The following is a 13,829-nucleotide window of genomic DNA, read 5'->3' as shown; positions in this document are numbered from 1 at the left end:
GGAAAACGAGGAGTGGAAATATGGTAATCTGGTGTTTCCTAGGTCTTTTTGACATGAGATAATTAAAATGACAATGTCGTATATTTACCTGGGGTGGGTGGATTGGCTATTAGGAACTATCTGCACTTTCAAGTCTATCAAAATAGCCAGCCCTGTGATTCTTAGGTAGCAATTTCCTCATTGAAAATCTGAGGGAGGAGGAGGCTGGATAAACTGTAAGGCAGCTCAGAGGTTATGTATAAAAGTAACTGAAGATTTACAAATCATGTGATAAAATTTCAATCTCATTGCCATATAAAATGGACAATTCCAAAGCCATAGTTCAAACATGATTGTCTGATCACCTAAATTGAAATTACTCTTATTTCCACGTTGGATTAATCAGTTCTTTTTAAAAATGTATATATCTTTGAAACAATTGATAGGTCATTATTTATTCACACTTTACGTCTTGTGTAAAGTATAAGGGTTCTTTGTTCAATTCTTTTTACCTGTGTTCTCTCATTCGCAAAATTGAGTTAACAAGAGAAGTTAGTATAAAGACTGAAAGGATTGTTTCATGAAAAAGCACAGAACAGGTGCCTGTCACACATTTAGCACTATATACTTTTTGCTCTTATACATTTCATCTCAAAGCATAACACTCCAACAGAGTAGATATTAGATTCCTGTAAACAGGTATAAGGTGCAAGCATAGGGTGATAGTAAGATATGGACATGAATACTGAGATTCAAAATAGGAGTTCAGAAGGTGATCTGAGGGGCTGATATAGATTTCATAAAATTAATAGATGGAATTAAAAAAGAAATGCAATATTAATACATAAAATCTGAGCTTCAGTTCCAAAGAATGTTAGCTAACTCTAGCTCTAGCTCAAAGGTCAACAATGGTTGGGCGACCTATGTACTCTTAAAAATGTAGTTTGAGGCATATCTTTCTGCATTAACATCAAATATTCTTTCTAGAAAAAAGGTTATGTCTACTCTTAGCTCAATTTCAAGTAGTTCTCCAGATGTGCAAATGCCTAACTACTTCAGAAAACTAAATTCATTTTTTTCCTAAGTTTAAAAGAATACCCAGTCAAACAAAGTTCAGCATATTCCACTGTCTTATTTGCACAAAGTTTCCTCCAGTGAACAACATGTATCAGTTGAGAATTCGATTCAGGTAGAGCCACACAATTGTCAATTAACATATGGAAATTTTAATAAAGAGGTCCATATCATCTAACTAGTAAATTACACAGCTTTAATTGAATCCAAATCTCTGACAAAAAAAAATCAATTTCACATTTTAGAATGTGTTTGTGAAAGTTGCTTAATATTAGAATAAAGTTGGAGATTATAACCAATGTAGATTCTTGACTTAGATTGAGTCAAAATACATGCCGAAGTGATCTGGTAATATTTCAGTAAAAAAGTATTTCTTCATGATTTTCATTATCAAATAATTGTGAAAACACTGGCGGTTCCACTTGCCTTTAAAGCATGAGGTCCTGAGTCTGATCCCTTGTAACAACAGAAAAAAAAAATGCTGACAGCAGGAAGGAATGATATATGATTCTATAAAAGAAATAATGAAAACAATGCATGGATTGAAAGAGAATTAGACATTCATGATCTATTTGCATGTATTTTCTATTAAGGAAATTATAGAAATCAAATATATTTTAATAATAATAGAAAATAAAAGTGATTCACATAGACATGATGGAACACATTTATACCAGACCGTTTTGGAAGACTAAAATAATCAAGCAAAATTTATCTAAATTTCTAGTATTATATCAGTCCATTCCAGGAGACTCAAGTCCTCTCTAAGAAGATACAAGGCCTTAGGAATGAAAAATACAACAAAAACAATGCTTCCATACAAGAGAGTAGAAAATGCATCTCAAGATAATTTTCAATGCTCATGATGGGGGTTCAAGAGAGAGGAGAAGGTCATTTGCAGGCCAATAACTCCCATTGCACAGCTGTTGTGAGCTGTGTGACTCACTGAGCACATTTCAAGGAATGGCTGTCATGTGTCACTAACGGATTCTCCCTGCAGATGGGCTCTGGGGTACTTGGAATCTATATTAAGGAGGCTGCAAGCAGTGGAAGCCCGCTGGTTCCATGGTAAAGAAACCTCAGTCACCCTTGAAAATGTGGGGAAATAAAACTTTCAGTCAAAGTACATTTTCTCCTTGCTATGATTCACGTTTCCTACATTTCTTTTTCTCCATTTCCCATTCTAATCCTCCTTTCTCTATGCTCCTTTGTAAGGCAACTCCATCATTTTTCTCTCTCTGAAGTCTGTGGGCAAAGCATGAAACTTGGAGATTTCATCAATCCCTGAATAAAAAAATAAGAAACAAAAATTAGTGCATATACTCTGTGTTTTTTTAGTCTAGTAGCATAAAATACTATCAGATACATGAGCATTTCTTTTTCCCCATTTCTCAGTTGGATCTTAATGTACCCCATGGCTAGCTCATGAATATTGTATGGAGAATAGAAAAATCTTAGTTCTGATCCTTATGATAAGCAGGATAATGGCACATGTGTCCTATTTCCTGGAGCTTACAAATAAATTTCCTATCATGGCAAAAAAGGACATTAGAGATTGATGAGTAAAAGCTCTTGAAATACAGGGTTGATACTGGATTATCTGAGCAGGCACAGTATGATTATAGATGTCCTTAAAGAAGAGGGACTGGTCGGTTTATGAGAAGGAAGCATAAGAAGAGAAAAATGGTTGGAATAAGAGCATTTCAGATTCACAAACCAAGGAATGTTTGCAAGCTCCATACAGTGAGAAAAACAAGGAAACAGATTCTTCCCCTGAAAGAAAATGTCTTTGGCAGCCCATTTTAGGCTGTTGATTTTCAGAACTATAAAAGCATAAATGAGTGCTGTTTTAAGACGTAAGTTAACTATTGTTTCCTATAGCAGCAATAAGAAACTAGTACGGCCGTGAAATGACTGAGAAGGACATGGTATCCTCAGCTCATCTGACCAGGAATACTCTCAACATTAAGTGAGTGAGAAATAAAGCAGCTTTTCTTTGTATATCTTTGTATTATTCCATAGAAATGTTGATGCCTGGCTTTAAAAGTGGGTCATGCCCTCCTAAATATTATAGATTTTAGACATTATACTTCATGATATCTTATTAAATTATGTCTTTGCTGAGTTGGATATTACCCAGTATATTTCCCTTATACTTCAGGGTTCTACTTTCTTTCCACTCTTTGGTGTCACGTTCAGTTTACTGTTGTGTCCTCTTACAATGCCTTTTGCAACTTTGTCAGACTCAGAATAAATTTTGCTAAAGCCTTTAAATAGTTACACATTTTTCCATGCAAAATAAAGTAGATAAATATGGTGTAACAAATAGAGCATCTCAACAAGAGATTACCAAAAAGGCAATTTGAAAACACAGTTATACGCAGTGCATCTGTTCAAATACCCTTGTTACAATTTTTCTCTTTAAATTTTGACTTCTCCTTCTGGTGGCCCATTTTTATTGGGCTTTGAGTAGATTTCACTGGCAAAAATATCAGTTCTAGGAATGATAATAGAAATTGTTTACATGTATTATCATCTTTCTGAGGTTTTCATGCTTTTTAATGATCATGAAGACCGATGGACTTATTGCAGAAGCCAGAGCTTTGTAACTGTTTCTACATGCTTGACAATCATTACCACGCACTTTCTTCTAAACTGTTTCTATCATCTTTTTTGTAGGTTTCTGTTTCTTTGGAAGAAGTTTGGAAACAATATGTGCAGAGACCCTATGTAACAACAAAGTCCAAAATGTAAACAGCATGGGTACTTTAATCCCTGAAGAATTTCTCTGAAAAGTGTATTCTGAGACAAAACTATTTTTGCATAAATGTAAAAAGGACAGCTCAGCGTTCATGTCAATTCACTGAATTTGGGGGTCACTTGTTAAAGCAGTTGCTCTGCTTTTCCCTACATAGATGGCTGGATTGGTAGAGAGGACTGTTTAGAGAGATATTTTAGTATATAAATACAGACATATGAAATGTCTGTTTATCCTCAAATATTATCCCTCAATGTTTGATGAACACAAAACAGTCATAGAACACTGATACCACTTTGCAGACTTCATGGTACCCAGGTATCTTTTGCTATTAACTAAAACAGACTAATGGGAAAGAGGAGAAAATAGTGGAGTGAAGGAATCTGATGTAGAGCTACCGTGTCATTTAGTCTCATTCCTCAGTAGAGACAGGTGCAAGGTAAGCACTCCAAATGAGAGTCCACATAGTCATAATTATGGTGATTCTTTTGTTTCTGGGTAACCAGGGTGACTTTGGAAGGTGGTAGAATCCACCATGGTAATTTAAACTCAAGAACAACAATAGGATTGGGAACTATTATCATCATGGATGTGTATTGTTTGACTAAATAGTGGCATAGTTTTAGCCAATGACTGGGGCTATAATTGGGAAATGTGGAGTTTATATGGAGAAGAAGTCAAGAAAAATATAATTTAGACCTTAGGGTAAGTACCACATGTAGAATCCATAGGGAAATCAATGGAAAATCTGAGAAAGTTTCTTATCTGAGGAGCCAGGGGAAACCTGAGATAGAAAAGAGACCCCCCCCAAAAAAAATCAAGGTATGTGCTTGCAATAAAATTCAAATTTTCTCCATACAACTAGATGCTTCATTCTTTTTTAGCAGTGACATTTCCATGGCTAAATTCTGTGAGAATATGCATTGCTTGACTTAGATTGAGGGATATGACAATCTAATATTGTAAATATCTGCTGCCTGCAACACAAAAAAGGAATTAAATACTAATATGAAATGAAATGGATAGCAGTTGATCTAATGAATAACCTAGAGTATAATATAAAGTTCTTCTCTTGCCATTATCAATAATTTATGGGGAAAATGATATAATTTTATTCCAAACCCTGTTCTACAATAGAAATAATAATTACTATGACATTACTGATGTCATAAGACAATCACTGCATTGCCTCATAGAATATATAGTAATACTGAATTTAACTACATTATAAAAAATATTAAAGTACATTAAAAAAATTTAAAAGACGTAAAACTTTCTCACTTTTTAAATAATGATTATATGGTAGAGAAGGGATATGAATGCCAATCTGCCTATTGTCAGATTTTTGCTTTAAAAAAATAATAAAATGTCTTCTTCACAATTTTAGTAAAAGAGAATAGATGGTCAATAGAGCAAGTGTTCCAAACTGGGTAGAATTCGATTGTGAGGAATGAAAAGGTATTAGGTTATATCTGGTCTAACTTTGCCATTGTAACGCATGGCAGGACCAAAGTCAAGTGATTCTCACCAAATCATGTATCACCGTGGCCAGAGCAAGAATTTTCCTATGTCCTGACTCTCTCAGGTACTTTACCCACATGCTCAGGGTTCGAGTCCTTCATATAAGCATTTTCCAATCCTTTTCATTTTCTATATTTGGAAAGAGGGCTGTGCCAAACATCCAGCCCTGAAACAGCCAGCAAAATGTCTTCAAGCCTAGCTCATGGCATTCTCTGCTGCATTGATTTTCTAGGAGATTTATGACATTGACCTGATCTTAGTGAAGAAACTAAATCCAATTCGCTAAGGAATTACAAGCCTGTCCGATCAATAACCTATTTATCTTCTTCACTTTGCCATCTTTAGACACTCCAAACTTGTCATGGGAAATTGAAAGCATTTTAAAACTATAATTATGCAGCCTCAGGAAAGGTCTCCAAAATTTCTGGAGAGTTTCAAGAACCTTTGAGGAAACATTACCTTCGTTTGGGTAATAAAGATCACACTCTAGTCACCAGCCAAGTACTTAGCCTGAGCTCATTAATAGAAATACAGTGTCTAGATGACAGAATTCCATAGTTATAGTGTTTTCCATACTGGGACACTGTTCAGTTCTGGGAGCTTAGTTTTAGAACTAATTGGGCTGAAGCACATCCAAAGCAAAGCAACTACAACGATAAAAAAGAACATTTTGGAAAAAAAAGAGAGAGATGGAGGTTTATATTCTTCTAGCGTAGAAAGACAGAACCTCAAGATCTTGAAAGAAAAATTTTGCATAGCCAAAAACAGATAGATAGGTAAAGAGTTGTCCTATGTTGATATACATGCCAGACAGAGACCACACCCATACAAATCATCTAGGAGAATTTAGTTTGGCCTAGAAACGAACTTTCTGAGGATTATAAGTCTCAGAAAATGAAACACTCTTTTCTGGAGGTCATTGTCTCTATCATATAGGAGAAAAACAAGCTAAATAACCACCTGTCAGAAGTGAATTGTGAGCTGAAATGGAAACCAGTGTGTTGAAGATTAGGCTGAACATGCCAGATCCACAAGTTCGGCTCACTGATGGAGTCAACCAATCCACAAGGCCGATTGCTAATGCTTCTTTTTTATTTGCTTCTTGCATTGCTCTCTTCTTCCTGAGTGAGGTTCTCTGGGTGCATTCCATCCCTTTGAACCTGACTGGCTTCTTAGAGCCGTGATGATTGAGAACCCTCTTTTGAGTACTTTAATACTTGGTTCTGGCTCCTCTGTGGTTTTACAAGTGTGACTGTACAATCATGCACATATATGACTTGCAGCATTGAGTAAAAACATTTTGCTTCACTGTTCTATAAATCTTGTAGTTAAACCAAATTAAATTGTTAAGACAAAGAAATGAAAAAAGGCTATTATGAGCTATTGCGTTTTTCCATCCAGATTCTACCTTCACACTATATCCCTCTCTTTCCACACCATTTCTTTATGCATTACTATTGTTCCTTTGATTTATATGAATGTCATCTTTATTGCTATACCAATTAAGACAAAACTAAAATGATTCAACAAAGTCTTTTGCTTAAAACTTTTAAAATGCATAACCTGTCTGACACCTGTCATTTTTCCCCCCATTGAAATGCCGCTGCTCCTTTTTGATGCATCAATTCCTTGAACCTACCCTTCGAAAGCCTCTCATAGTCTGTCATCCTTTGCATCTCAACAGAGAACATTCACCATCCTGCCAAAGTGGTAGCTACTACAATTACAGGCACCTATTGTCCTGACACTCAATTTTGCTCATATTTACTTCAGTGTTTCATTCTAATTAAGTGACGTGGCATTTATCTCCAAAATACTGCTCAAATACTGCTCTGTCTTTGAAACATCATTGACTTCTGGATGTCTGCATTTGCTAAATTATGTTTATCTCATCTAATTTTCATATAACTATGTGTTTCTGTGTCTCCTACTAGAATGTAGATCGCTGATTTTCCAATTTGAGCATGTATTACAATAGAATCCCATGGAGGAGTAATGAAGGCAAACATTTCTAGATCACATCCCAGAATTTTTGACTGAGGATGTCTGAAATGGGGACTAATAATTTGCATTTTTAATGAATTCTGAATGGATGTCAAATGCAGTTTTGGAGGTCACACTTTAAGAAACTAAACTGGTCTGAACTAAGAAGGGACCATGACACCCGTTACAGATATTAGTTCAATTGCAGTATATAGTTGCTCTATGTTATTGGCATTGTGTGATGCATAATTTTTGTTTTGGGGATATGTTCAATGTATTTCAGAAACTTTTGCATAATCCTATTCTCACTACACACTAGTAGCAACCTCTTTTCAGTTGTGACAACCAAACTATCACCCTTTGTTATATGCTGAAAAGGACTGTATTAGAAGAGATGAAGTTATGCGATTCTTTTTGCTGCCAATTAACTTTAATTTTATATAAATAGAAGTTAATATCAAAATAAAATAACAAAATATCTTTAAAGTAAATATCATGCCACATTCATTCCAATATAGGGCTCTTATACAGCATGGATTAAGTGTACAGGATTGTCCACCTTGTTGAGACATCTGCTACATCTTGAAGTCTTAAATCATTTAACTAGTTTTGTAACAGAGACATGTGAGCTGTAGTGTTCTACCAATGTGTTCTTTCTAAAAGCTGATACAACTCATTGTCTCATTCAAGGGGCTTCCTGGCCTTTTTATCACAGAGGAAGAGAAGAATAAGAACAAGAGCCTGGCAATTTAATGCACAGTAATTCTCTCCAAACATAAAATGGGATCAGGACCATGTATGTTTCTCATAACCTGGATTTCTATTTCTTACCAAAGTGAAGAATGAAAATGGATAGACAGAAAGATGATAAGCTTCCCTTTCTTTGGTTTCCCCTTCTTTGTCCTGTAAAAAACAGGCACCTTGTTAAACAAATACTTGAATAAATAAATGTGGATAAGGATGAGATAGAAGAAGCTTGATAACTTTATCTTCAAATGCTGCTTGAATGGAAAATTCTACTTGTATATGATTGACTGAGTTTTCAGAACTGTGTCACAAGGCCTATAAATTTCAGTCTGTTATCTATAAGTCATGATTGTGAGACAAATTTCAAACTAACCTATAAACAAGCTGAGAAAGAAACTGCTCACCTGAGGGCTTCCTGGTCCCACCTCATTTTTACCAGAGTAACTTTGTGTCATTTTGTTAATAAAAGAGTATGAGTTCATTTGAAAAGATGGTCAACTGCTTAAGACAAATGATTAAAAATGAAAGCCCCATAAATACTTATTAAATTACTGAGTGCCATGCACTGCATTAACTACTTTCTCATTGACCCTGACAGAAACTTCATGTAATTGATATTAATGGCTGTATTTTACTCTTGAAAAATCAAAGCACAAAGAAGTGACACGACTTTACCAAGACTGAGCAATTGATTAGCACCAGAAACAAAGACTGGGCCAGTAGCTTCATTATTTCACTCAACATGTTGTCTTTTACAATGGATGCTACTGATCAATACAGAATCATCCAAGGGACTGGGCTTCTTCTACTCTGAAAACATGTTACCAAGGTAGCTCACCTCGTAGCAGGAGAATATGAACTATGAAATCTATCTCCCAACCTGTTAAGTGTATGATGTGCCAAGTTCTTGTCCTAGGAATGATGGAGGTTAAAAGTAGGAAGTTATTTATGGATAGGAAAGCTCCTGAGGAGCAGGAGAGGGTCCTGAGTGGGTAGCCTAAGGACCCCCCTTTACAGAGGAGTTTTATAGGGTGAAACCCATATGGATACAATGTAGGCCATAGCCATGAACATCCAATAAGCTTACAAGTATAGTCACTTAGATAATGGTGGTCCACTTGGGAAGCAGGTCACATAGTAAGCATGGATGGAAAGAACAAGGGTTCTCCTAGGAGGCGGTGGGTCCAGAGGTCTCTGGTCACTCTACCAGGGTGGCCAATGCCTATCTACACTTCACTGAGCCCAGTTCTTTGAAGAAGTTTGTGGATCTGGTCATCTTGTCTCCATTTTGAGGCCTGGTTTTCAGCTGCTGTGCAGCTGTGGTGTGCTTCACCTCTGTCCTGTTCCTCTGGAGGACTTAGCCCTGTCTGATTGCCCATAATATTTTCACCTAGCTCATCTATCTCGAATGACCTGATGACAGCATTTGTGCTTCTTGCTTCCTGCTATTTCTTCAGACTTAGATGCAAATCTCTGTGCTCTGAAAAATCTCTAGACAACACAAGTACTTCCAGTGCTTTGATTGATATATATATATATACATAGAGAGAGAGAGAGACATAAAGTCTAAGATCACACTAGTCTAAAAGTTCAGAGTGTGATTCATAATTACTAGGAGCAAGAGCATGAATCACAATTATCAATAATAGTAGCTTGGACTTATTATTAAGCAATCCTCAACCTCAAGTCTTATAGTAAGAATCTTAGATGACAGAACAAGACTATAAGCTAGCACTCCCAATTTCCATATTTTACAAACAAAGACACTGAAATGTTATGTGGTGGGACCCCCTATATTTTACAGACCTCAGGATAGGTAAGTCACTTGTTTAAGGTCAAAGCCAGAAGTCAAATCCAAGTCTTTAGATTTCAGCTGGTAAAACTATTTCCAATGCTCCCCAGGAGAATAAGGATAGTTAGTAACTTCTGTGTCATCCATCTTTCCTCATGAGCTGATGGGCTTTATCTACTAAAGATTATATATGTGAAAGGATTATTGTACACCCTCAGGAGTTATAGCTAGCAGATATAGACCAGAGAACAGAGACTTTGAAGTTAGACAAAAATTCTACTTCTGGATCTCAGCTCCAATTTATCATTTGTATAACATTAATAAAGACAATTTCCATATTTAACTCTCAGTTTTCTCATTTGAAGATAAGAAATAATAATTCTATTTCTTTTATCAGGTCACTATAAATATTAACTCACTTTCCTTGTTAAACATACAAGAGGTGTTCGCCAGGTACGATGCCGAAGCCTCGACATTCTGCGAGAGTAACGCAGAAGGATCATGAATTTCAGCCCAGACTGTGCTATTTGTGACTTAGGGATATCCTATCACAAAATTAAAAATAGAAAAAGTGCTAAGAACATGTCTCACTGTGAAGACTCTGGGTTCAAAACCCAGTACCATACACGAGAAATAGAGAGAGAGAGAGAGAGAGAGAGAGAGAGAGAGAGATGATAAAGTCACAATGTTAATAGTTGAGATAATCCTTACATATGCAAAAAGATAAGAAACTATATTTGCACAATGCACTAATATACTCTGACACAAGGAAAGATAAACTGAAGTTATTTTTAGAAAAAACGGATGCACCTTGAAACATGTTCATTGAAATGTCAGGCACACAAACTTAAATATCGCATGGTTTCTCTTATATGAGAAACCCAAAGTATAAAGAGCAGAATAAAAGAGAGATAGTTGGAAGTACATATATCCATCTATTTCAAATCAGAAAGGGAACAAGAAATTGAGGGAGGTGAGAGGGAAGGAAGGGAAAGAGGATGAAAAAAGAACCGAGATACGTTCTGTACATGAACCAACTCCCAGTACGGGTTACAATCATTAAGTGATAGGAGAACTAAAAGCTAAACAAAAATCAAATAATACATGAAGGACCACAGGTTTTCAGTGCCAAAAGCGAAGAGAAGAGTTGTTTCATGTTAAGCTTAAATAAGATTGAAACTATTCAGGACTCAAAGAATCGTTTAGGGCAGCTCTACTGTTCCTTCTCAGCTAAGGAAACCAGAAATTATATTCACAAAATGACTTGCTCAATATTTCATTGCAAACTAGTGGTTTAGGGATTCAAGTTTTGTTCTTTCTGTTTCCAGTTTTATGAAAGTGTGTTAAAGAGACAATGTGGAGTACCTGCGATTTAAAGCCAAGAAGCAAAGGAATATGTGATTCTCTCTAGGGTCCGGCCACACAGAGAAAAGCTTGGGTTTAGTATGTCCTTTTCTAATTTGTTTCCTATCTGCCTCCTCTAAATGAAAAAGAATATTTTCTAAGCAATCCATCTGTGTCAAGAAAATCCTGTGTGCTTCATCATTTAATTATCACCCCCGTGAGAAAGGTGCTTTTTCTATTTTAAATATAGAGAAAGTGAGGTGTAGGTGTGTTAAAGCACTTGGGTAAGGATATATGGAAATAATTCCAAAAATTGGTTTCTGGAAACTATCTTGAATTTTGTATTTCTCTATAATTTATGCATTTATTAATTCCTTTACACTGCACATGTCTGCTGGAATTTTCCATGATTTGCATAGTGCAAACATACTAGCCCATGCCTACCTGCCTGCCTTCCTCCCTTCCTTCCTTCCTTGCTTTCTTTCTCTTTCTTTCCTTGACTTTTTTCTTATTGACTTTCTTCCTCCTCTTTCCTCTTTCTATACAAGGGCCTCAGCTTTGTCATATATTCATTTTATAAAGAGGAGAAAGAAATCCTGGAGAACTGACAAGTGGCTAGAGATGAAAAGAGATTAGCTCATCCTTCACGATTCTATTTCATTTTTTTGTTTGTTTTTTACTTTTTTCATGTAATGATATTTGCCACAGTGGTCTGTTCTTAAGGTTGCTGTTATACATGTTGGCATGTGAGATAAACTAACTCTACTCCGGACGAGGCAATTGAAAAATATATCATAGCATATCGAAGCTCCACAGAAAAATTGCAACTCATAATGTTATACATGACCTCAAGTCTGCTCCCCTACGAATCTTCAGTGCTGGAATCCGAGTACAATGTAAGTCCAACTTTGATAACACAGCTCGTGCATTATCACTTTGTTGTGAAAAATAATGTAACCTTTCTAAAGTGGTAATTCAACTAAACTGCAATGACTACTGGTCATTCACACCCAAATTAGGAACCTATCATGATTTGAAAAGGTTAAAAATTTGGATGTTTCCCTAATAATTAAGAGAAAAAAATTCACAATCAGTGTCAAAATCTTCACAATTCACAATTCAAAAGCTTCTGAATACCTTGTCTTCACTCAATCCAATATTTCTATTTTCAGAGTCCCAACTATCATGTTTCTATCCTTTTCCTTTCTATCGATACAAACTCTATTCATTTCTCTGGTCTCAGATTTTGTGTCATGGAGAATGAAAGGAATTTTAGACATGGTTCTAATTTGTTTATGGTTGAATTTAATAGCTTCCTAATTTCATACTTGTATATAATATTGTATTATATATGTGCAGTTTTCCAAATAAAATATCCATGCTATTTTCACAATCTGGAGAATATTGGTTACCATCAAATCATTAAGAAATCACAACAGGGTTTAATATAGTTACTAATACATTACTATGAAAGGATGAATACCCGCACTCCTTTGACCACAAAGCCTTTTGCAAAAGTTTCTTGAGTTGCCAAAGCAAATTACTATAAGCTTAATGTCCAAAAAGCAAAATGCAGAAAGTTATTCTCTCAGAGTTCTGGAAGTGAAGTCTGAAAGCAAGATGTAAACAGGCTTGTCTTCTGAAGCAGAAGCTCTGAGAAATAATCAATTGCATATTCTTTCCTACTTTTTGGTGGCTACACCAAAATTTTTAGCTGTTTCTTGTAGATGTATTACTATGATTTCTGAGTTAATCACTACATGCTCCCCCGCTTCCCTGTGTCTTCAGGTCTCAGGTAACTCTCTTCCTCTCTTTTGGCATAGATTTCAGACTAGCGTTACCTCATTCAAGCTCATTTGACTCATTTATATCTGAGAAGACATTTTACCAAATAAGACAAATAAGGCTCTAGATTGATACATCTTTGGAGTAGGGGTCTAAATTCAACCCATGGTACCAAACTAAAATTCTGGTATGGATAGTTTCACAAAAGCTATAGTAGATGCTTACCTTGTAGTGATTTATTGATTGTAATCCTCTTTTAATCACAAGCTTTGAGAAATTCTTTCCATTCTTTTAAACTCGATTTTAAAATGTGACTTTCTAATTATGTTTCCTTTTTGACATGCATTTTATTGTAGTAACTTAAGTACATTGAACTTACCATGTCATCCATTAGAAGTACCGTTTACTAATGTTAAGTTTATTCGTATTCTGTAACAGGTCCTAAACCATCTCCTACTATAAAGCTAAACTCAGCACACATTACACACTGTCCCAATTGCCCCATGTTCCCAGTCTTTGCCAAATAATGTTTTCACTTTCTATTTCTATGACTATGACTGCTCTACATAAGCCATATGAATAGAATCGTATAATATTTGCCTTTGGTAGTTAGTTAATTTCAGTTAGCATGATGCCTTCAAAGATCTCCAATGCTATATGCATCATGAGAGGATTCCTTTCTTTGTAAAGCTACATAATACTCTCCTGCATATACACACTGCATTTTCATTATCTTTACAATTACTGATAGATAACTGGGTTCCTTCTTCCTTTTGGCTATTGGGACACATGCTGCAGCAAGCATGGATGTACAAATGTCTTTTTGAGATACTGCTTTGAACTCTT

Source organism: Fukomys damarensis, unplaced genomic scaffold (assembly GCF_012274545.1).
Source record: "Fukomys damarensis isolate Sample0158 unplaced genomic scaffold, DMR_v1.0_HiC HiC_scaffold_36, whole genome shotgun sequence".
Taxonomy (NCBI): Eukaryota; Metazoa; Chordata; class Mammalia; order Rodentia; family Bathyergidae; genus Fukomys; species Fukomys damarensis.
Note: the sequence above shows the minus strand (reverse complement) of the source record.